Source organism: Peromyscus californicus, unplaced genomic scaffold (genome assembly GCF_007827085.1).
Source record: "Peromyscus californicus insignis strain IS unplaced genomic scaffold, ASM782708v3 Scaffold_5__1_contigs__length_169319896, whole genome shotgun sequence".
NCBI classification, from domain to species: Eukaryota; Metazoa; Chordata; class Mammalia; order Rodentia; family Cricetidae; genus Peromyscus; species Peromyscus californicus.
In genome coordinates, this window is record NW_026294573.1 from 75,615,453 (window position 1) to 75,625,095 (window position 9,643).

Sequence of the window (9,643 nt, forward strand, 5' to 3'; positions counted from 1 at the left end):
CCCAGAGATCCAAATATAGCTTATCTCCCAAACAGTCAGGATACCTTTCCCTGCTGAGTCGTCCTAACAGCTCCAGGCCTGATACTCCCAAGCAGTCAGGATACCTTTCTCTCCAGAGTTGAGCTGTCCTAGCAGCTCCAGGTATTGCCTGACTCTCCCAAGCAGTCAGAATACCTTTCTCTCCAGAGCTGAGCTGTCCCAGCAGATCCTGGCCTCATTCTCCTAAGAAGTCAAGACATCTTCCCCTCCAGGGCTAAACTGTTTTTGCAGCTCCATTTGTCGGAGCTATCCTAGCAGCTCAAGATATCCAGGATACCTTTCCCTCTAAGGCTAAGCTTTCTTAGCAGCTCAAAGTATTTGGGAAACCTTTCCTTCTAGAGCTGAGCAGTCCCATTGCAGCTCCAGTTTCCAGAGCTGTCCTAGAAGCTCAAGGTGTTGCCTGACTCCTAAACAGTCAGGATATCTTTCCCCCAAAGTCACAACACACTCACCTACATTTTGGTGTTGAAATTTGGGAACACACTTGCTTATATAGACTTCATCAATTAGCAGCAATAGGTCCAGCAGAAATTGTAGTACCTTTTACTAATGATGAAACTGACAAATTATGGGCAGAAAGTGAACCTTGGCAAAGAGCTTGGAGTAATTTTTTGGGAGAAATTAACAATAAATATTCCAAAAGTGAGAAAACTAAATTTATAAAGAGAACTATCTAAATTCTTCCTCATATTGTACAGGGAACATCAATTTCTGGAGCCCTTACATTTTATACTGATGCAAACAAATCAGGAAGGAAGGCTATCAATCATGAAATTTAAGTAAAGTGGCTTAAAGCCCTTATGATTCTATTCAAAAATCAAAATTATATGGTATTCAGATGGTGTTAATGGATATCTTTTACAGAACCTTTTAACATAGTTACTGACTCTCAGTATGCAGGAAGAGTTGTTTTACTCATTGAAACTGCTGAATTTATACCTGATGAATTAACTTCATTTTTTATTTGGTTATAAGCAATAAAAAGAGCCAGGCATTGGTGGCACACACCTTTAATTTCAACATTCAGGAGGCAGAGTCAGGCAGATCTCTGTTAGTTCATAGGCCAGCCAGGTCTACAGAGCGAGATCCAGGACAGGCACCAAAACTACACAGAGAAACCCTGTCTCAGAAAAAAAAGAAATAATCAGGAATAGGAATGATCCCTTATATATAACACACATCCAGTCCCCTATGGGTCTGCCAGGCCCTCTAGCACAAGGTAATGGTGAAATTGATCAATAATTGATAAGAAATATGCTGGAGGCCTCACAGTTTCATAAAAAACACCATGTCAATAGCAAGAGTTTGAAAAAGGATTTTTCCATCACCTGGCAACAAGCCAAGGAAATTATAAGGAAATGTCCTACTTGTTCCTTGTACAACCAAACTCTACTACTTGTAGGAAGTAACCCAAAGGGCACTCAATGAAATTAAATATGGCAGATGGATGTGTTTCATTTTGTAGAATTTGGAAAATTAAAATATATACATCATTCCATTGATACCTGTTCAGGATTTCAATGGGGAACTGCTTTGAGTTCTGAAAAGGCTGATTCTATAACCATACACTTGCTAGAAGTTATGGTCATCATGGGAATACCTGTACAAATTAAGACTGACAATGCTCCAGCATATGTCTCTAGTAACATGAGACAGTTTTTCACTTATTGCAATATAAAGCATATTACAGGTATACTACACAATCCTAGCTGGCAAACAGTTATAGAAAGATCAAACCAAATTCTAAAGGATATGCCAAATAAACAGAAAAGGGTAATAAAGACCAATAGAAATAGATTGCATAATGCTTTATTAACTTTGAACTTTTTAAATGCTAATGCAAAAGGAACAGCAGCTGTGGAGAGACATTAGATAATAGAAAAACTATGGAATTAAATTAGCCTGTATACTTTAAAGATGTGCTGACCTCAGAATGGAAATCAAAATATGTGTTACATTGGGGAAGAGATTTTGTTTTTGTTTCCTCAGAAGAAGAGAAAATCAAAGTTTATAAAGGTTTGATTTCAGCAAGAGAGACATCTTAATTAGAAGAGGTGATAGTTCATCAACAAGTGTGACCATTCAATTTAAACTAACTTACATGACTAATAAATGCTTTTCATTTGATCAGATGTAACTTGCCATAAGGGAACCTCCCCAAAATTAGGGTTGGGGAAGGGTATTATTTTGTTTTTTCAGGAGAATGAAGGCATCCAGGTAAGGAATGTGAAGATCATTGACAAATGAGACATGTGAAGAAAAAGGACAAATCATCCAGAAAAAAATGTCCCAAGAAAAGGAATAAATTGACCTATTAGTATATCATATCTCCAGGATAAAATTTCATAAATATTCCCAAATGTGTTTCTGCTGTTCTTTACAGACATACAATGCACATGATCTTTTTGTAGTCCCAACCCAATTAAAAAATTAAAGTCAGAGTATGGCTCACTCTTTCTCTGAACCCAAGCATTCTTGTTAAAGTAAAATCCAAAATCTCTGTGTCTGTGAAAAAAGCCACCTGATATGGGATAGAAGAAAACCAAAAAATTAGGGACTATTATTTGGTTTTATTTTGATTCTTTAAAACTTTTGTTATGGTATGAATATTACCTCAAAATTTATAAGATTAATATATAGAGAGTTATTTTAAACTTTTTGTCATGATATTACCAGTCATATAGAGCACTAACTAATTCTAGGAAAAGGCTTCCTCTAGCTTCTTGTACATGATTTCGGGTTGAGTCTCTATTAGGTAACTAAGAAATAACTTTTTGTACTCTGGATGTACAAAACAAATATTGATCCTTTAACCTCTTTGAGATCTGCTGCATATGACATTTAAAAAGTTTACATTTTCTGCAATGAACCATGACCATACCTAACAGTGACCTTTGAAGTCTCCAAAAGAATGATGGGACTCTACAACAATGACTCCACATGGATTCCACTTAACATGACTAAACTGACAAACACCACCCAAAAATTGGCTTTGGATTACACACTGCTCAGGACAATCTCAAGGTGGCTATCTGAGATGATCCAGTCTCACAGACTACTCTAGCCAGGACTTGGGACAAGCCCTGTACTTTCTCATTATGCAGAGACTGGACAACAATTACCTCTCCCAGGACTTGACAATTAACCCAAATTTTTCTTTTTGAAATCCCCTAAAGATGATCTTGCCCCCAGACAGCAGAAAGTAAATTTAAGAATATGATGCCCACGTTCCCAAGAGGTGGGCTGGATAGTTTTTGGTCATTCAGTGAGTTATGGATATTTGTCATGATTTAGAGTATTTGGTTACAAGATGTTATTAGTAATGGTCAGGAAAATAGTTGAACAAAGAGATTAGATTCAGAGTTCTTGTTTTGAAAAGAAAAAAAGTAGGATATAGATATGATAGGATAAAGGTAGATTATTGAATCTAATTTTAAACCAAAAAAGCAACTAATAGTCTTAAGTATTTTATATTAACATGGTTCTTTGTATATTGATACAAAGTTGAGATTATTTTTCTTAGAACATACTGTATATATGGTTCTAATCTTGTTCAAGGTGTTGCACCTATGTCACTCAATTAACAATGTAACGCAAATTTCTAGTCCTTGAAAGTTATTATTACAAACTATTTAGGATAATAAAGAAATGCAGGTTAGTAGTTAGTCACCTATTACAATCAAACTTGTAGTCATGTTAGGTATGTTTTCAAGGTCAATCAGATATATCTTAAGTAGACAGGGAGTCTCCAAACACTTCACAGATCTACAGACTATGGCATTTAAGATGTTTTTAATAACATAGTTTTTGTTTTGTTTTTTTGTTTTGTTTTGTTTTTTTTTTAATGACAATGAGACATGTCTACTCCTGGCAGCACTAGTCTATGTCAGAGAAGATGATGGGCATTGAAAAAACTCAATATGGAGTCTGCTTTCTTTGTGGCAAAAGTTAGCCACTGGGCAAGAGAATGTCCTTGTATCGACTGCTGACATTATGTTGTCCAAACAGTGCAAGCAGTACACAAAAGAAAGAACTGCTGAACTTTGCCAAGACAAGTTAGGACAGCCTTTCAGAAAATCCTGCTTCACATATATGTTTGTCAGATATTCTAGGCCTGTAGGCCAAAGATGGATGTCCCAATGTTATAGAGGAACTTTAATTGACTATCCAGGCAGTCAGCTGTTTGTGCCATTTCTCACATTTTTTGGAAGTTACTTGCTTGCATTTCCTTCTTATTCAGGTAATATTATTTTTTCCTTGGGTCTCTGATGGAGTTGAAAACTTTATAGTTATAGTTTTTCTTGTTACCAAATTCACAAAAGAAATTCACTAAGGAGTTTTAAAGTGTATAGGGTTGAGAGACATTAAAAGATAATTTTGGTAATGCAAGTTAGAATAGAAAGTGAATTAGTTACAATCCTTTGGACTCATCAAGATAGATAATGAAGTAATTTCTCAAATGTTAATGGATTAGAGATTGTTTATGTAATTATTACCTGTATACATTGTATATATAATTATTGTAATTTTATATATATATATATATATATATATATATATATATATATATAATTTTGCTTATATTAGTCATAACCCTTTTTTATTTTAAACAAAAAAAGGGGAAATGTGACATTTTATTTTTGCTCTAACAAATAAAGCTTGCCTGGAGATCAGAGTGTGAAGCTAGTCACTAGAGGTAGACAGTGGTGGCACACACCTTTACTCCCAGGACTTGGGATCTCATGCCTTTGATCCCAGTTCTTGAGAGGCACACCCCTTTAATCTCAGCACATGGAAGGAAGAAACAGGAAGTGATAAGGCTGGGCAGAGAGAGGAATGATAAGGCAGTGTGGAGACAGGAGCTTGGCCCTTTCAGTCTGAGGATTCCCGACATAAGTCTTTCAGTGGCCAGCTCTTTTTCTTCTCTGATCTTTTAGCTTTCACTTTGATATCTGACTCCAGGTTTTTATTATTAAGACCAATTAGAATTCACTCTGCAAATCCTCTTTACTTTTCCTGGAGATGGGTCTCGTGCAGGCCAGGCAGATCTAGAACTGATGTAGGAAAAACTTGAAGTAATATAATTGATGCATTAAAGAGTTTGCTAGTAAGCTTGCTTAGTAAATATTATATTGCATGAAGTAAAGTTTAGCTAAAGGAGACTGCGTCCAATATGGGTGGAAGATAAGTAGTATATTAACCAGCTTGTTAGAAACTGTAGGAATGAAAATTATGTACCATAATTAAAGTTTGGAGTTGATGAGAAAGTGTCTGCTAATGTTTATTCACCAAGATTGACTTTGAATTGGGCTGCATTTCCATAACAAAAGGAAAAATAAAAACCAAAATCCACCACTACCACTAACAACAATAATTAGGCCCATGCTTATAACCAAGAACTTGCCACTAAGGGGGCAACCCTTCAAGGGTCACAACCACCCCTAAGTCCTGGTTTGCCATTAAGTCCTTTGTGTTCTCTTTTATCAGAAAAAGCATTACTCTGTCAGCTGGGCAATATCTTTGCTGTTTAAATTTCCCATTTGCCAAGTAGCCATACTCCTTTCTCTGTTTAAATTGTTCTAAGTGTAACCCAATGTTGGACCTGAGAGACATTTAAGGATGACACATATGTAAAATAAATAAGTCTAAGGTCTGTGTAAATTAGTACAGTCTTCTATTCTTAGAAGGCTCATCCTTGAGCATTAGCCAGAGCCAAAGGAGGACTACCATGTAAGAGCTTTCTCCTAGTATGTGGAGTAGGTTCCCCTTGAGGTGAGAAGGAAAGCATATTTCTATACAGGAACTACCTATGTAGTCAAGGATGACATTGAACTTCTGATTCTACTGTTTCCACCTACCAAGTGCTAGAATTATGGAATGCACAATAATGCCTGGTTTATAATTTAGCAACTGCTCATGGGAACAAACTGCCTAGTCACTGCTCACATTACCCATGGATTCAAAAGAATGTCATTCCCTCACACACCACAACACACTGGTATTCTGTGGTGAATAGGTGAAGTACAGATGTAACTGGATAAGGCAAAATAAATTAGATGCTGCTCTCTAGTTTTGTACTCCTAGGGGGAGTACAAAATTTAGTGTATACCTCAGGTACTATTGGAAAAGACAACTGCTTCAATGCTCTAAGTATAATGCTATCTCTCTGCCCTAGGAAGCATGATCAAATGTCTACAATGGCAGGATTCACAAGGAATAGGCAGGCTGACTTAGAAGATTATAAATACATCCTAATCAAATTATAACTTTCTGTGGGGGATAGAAGTCACTTTTATGTCTTTGATAGCCTCCATATTGCCAATCTCTGTGGCTGGCCTTTGAAAGGCAGTTATGTATAATGCAATTTTCTGGAAAATGGAAAATGGCAGTAAAATTTTAAAGAATTGTTTAGATTCAGTATGAGGCCACTTTAGCCTAGGATCAAATTCCATTTAATTCTTGGGCATGATTAAGAGTATTTTTTTCTCTTTCCAAGGACCTGAATTCACTTCCCAGTATTCACACTGGTACAGACCATAACCACTTGTAACTATAGCGTCGGGATTCTATACCCTCTTCTAGCACCCACACGTACATCACTCACACACACACACAATTGAAATAAATTATAACTGAATTAAAAGACGTCCATAAAAATAAGAGATCCCAGGAAATGCTGTAGTTTTCGGTAGGGAGAACTAAGCCAAATAGTGAACTCCAAGACGACTCACAACTGGCTGTCCAAGAGAGGGTCCATTTCTGGAGATCTCCTGACTGTCACACATGTATAATAGTACTAGCAACACTGTATATGCTCTAGTGTTGCAGAAAGAGGAGGTGGAGATGGATACTGTAGTAACCATGAGTGTTCAAAAGTCATCTACAGGAAGGAAGTATCATTGTCTACAAGTAACTGTTGGTATGAAACAGTTTTCTTGTTTTCAATAAAATTGTAGAAGTCAGATTTTCTGAGAAATATAATCATATGGCAAGTAATTTGAATTTTTTAAAACATTTATATGATCTAACACTGTGCAAGCAACATGAATACAACCCTGTATTCCACTTTCTTTGTGCATAGCCAGCTAGTGGCATTTATGCTGTCATATTTAATGCATCACTTTTCTTTGTCTACCACAGTTGTACAATAGATCTTCAAGTCTGCTAATGATCTATATCCATCACATCTCTGTACTGCTTCTAGGTCAAAGGGTATCTGGCTTAAATTCATTCAGTATTTCATTCTTATCCAGAGTACCAGAAGCTGGGGAGAATTTGATCTAAAGCCTACCCTTAGAACCCCAAGACCTAAGGATGCTACACTAACATAACTCCAAATGATTCATACTTTCCAAGGACACCAAGCTATTTCTCATACATGTTGATCATTTGTGCTATTCTGCTCACATAGAATTTTTCCCTTTTTCTATATTCTTCATCTGGCAAAATCTTTATTAAATAGTTTCCAGCCCCCCCCCCAGCTAATAACTCCTCTGCCATAAAGATTTCTCCACTTGTTCCATTAGCTTGTCCCTTCTCTTTGTTTTCACAGCTTTATTAGCTTCTACTACATCAGATTATAAATGAGTATTTATGTGTCTTCCTCTATGGGACTTTGAATTCTTTAAGAGTATAGTTCTTTCTTTTATCTTTGCACTCTCAGCCCCAACAAAATGTCTGGATTTTATTGCTCTTTTATGAATAAACAGATATATCTAATATTAAGACTATGTTATTTTCTTGACAAAGCACAGATCTTATACAACGTGAACCATAATTTTGTAATATACGTGAGATGTATTTTTTATGGAATAAATGAGCTATGCACTTTGAGAAGGTTTACATCATTTAAGAGACAGCAGATGGGCTACAAGAAATATATTCCAGGAACTGGACATTCCAGACATATGCTGAAACAATTTTGAAGCAAGGCTGAAGAGGAATGTGCAGCAATCCTGGTTTTATGGCAGAATTAAAGTTACAAGACAAATGCACATACAACATTTTAGAGAGCTGAATACAGCCTGTGGAAGAATAAAATGCTAGGTGGCATCCAGATTTTGATTAATGTAAGCATCTATAGCCTATGATGCTGTGGCAAAAATGTTTGTGGATTTTTTAATTTATCAATATAATTATAAGTAGCTTTCCTTTTTTCTCTTAATTAAAAATGCATAATATTGATATAGTCTTTCTTATTCCTTTTTAAAGAGAGATGCTGACAGGCAAAATATAAAAGATTACACAACAGATTAGAATTAGTGACTTTAGAAACTAAATGCCATAGTATTAGCAAGAAGTCTTGGGATTTTGAGCAGGACAGATATTAGGACATTAGGTGAGGGTTTCAGAGCACAAGTCTTTAAAGGCTTCAATCCTTGCTTCTGGAGAGGCAAACATGTCTTGTCTCTTTCCCATTGCCTAGTTCCAATTCTGCAATACTACTGTGATTTGAAGGGCCTGAAGTCAAGTTTCACAACTAGTTTAAGATCTTTCAAGACAGAGACAAAGCCTGACTTTGCACGTGTATCTAAGTTAGGCTCCTCTAGGCAGTCAATATGATTAGGCTTCAATTTGTGGCTTTAGCTTTCTCCAAATAAGTCAAAACATAGTCATTCCTTTTGGTGGGGTCTTATGTCAGTCTTGTCTGAGAGCAAGCTGCATAAGACTGAAAATTCTTGTCACTTACCATGGGTGAAGTCCAGCATTTGGAAAGATGTAACCTAGATGCTGAATGAGAACAGGTTATTCAAAGGTTGACTTCCTACATGAGGAAGGAGCATGAAAGTATACATTGAAATTATATTAGCCTCTATTCAAAAAGGAAATCTTCAAGGAAAGGAAAAGAGAAAACATACCATGCTGCAAAAACACAGACATAAATATCCCCCCTGTGCCATATGCTAGCTCTTCTGTTGGATTCACCTTGGTGACCCAATACAGCAGATGACTTTAATAAAGGTTCTGTTACAGGTATTTTTGTTTTAAGGTTCAAAACTATAAAATTTATGATTAAACCACCGATTCATCTGTTGTCCATCATTCATTTGACAACTGATTATGGCAGGATATTCCAGGGCATGGTGTTAAACCCAGAGTGGTACACTATATCTGAAGGATAGCCACTTTCAGAGATTTATCTGGTCTAGTACTGCTGAACACCTAGGCAACCTTCTTATTCAGTTCATACGCAATACCCGAGTCCACATTTCTAACGTTACTACAACGCTTTTCTCCTCATATCCAACTGGCTACGTGTATTGTTAGCTGTGGAAGCACTGGCCTTTTAAGCTCTCAATACCTGGAAGTGACTTTAGAGGAATATGAGTTTGTATGTTGTTATGACTACTGTAGACCATGATTTCAGCAAAGGCATCATGTTGCTCCTTGTCACTATTGGGTACAAACATTCCATTAGCATGGTAAATCTGCACATTTTTTTTCTCACTGAGTACAGTTGTCTGAAACTGAATACATTTCAGAAGATAACGTTTTTTTGCACAAAATTCTGAAATATTCTAGGAGTTAAATTTGCACAAGAAGTTTTAGAAATTGTAAGCCTTTGGAAAGTCACTGAAATAAGATATTTCTTCCTGTATTGGTG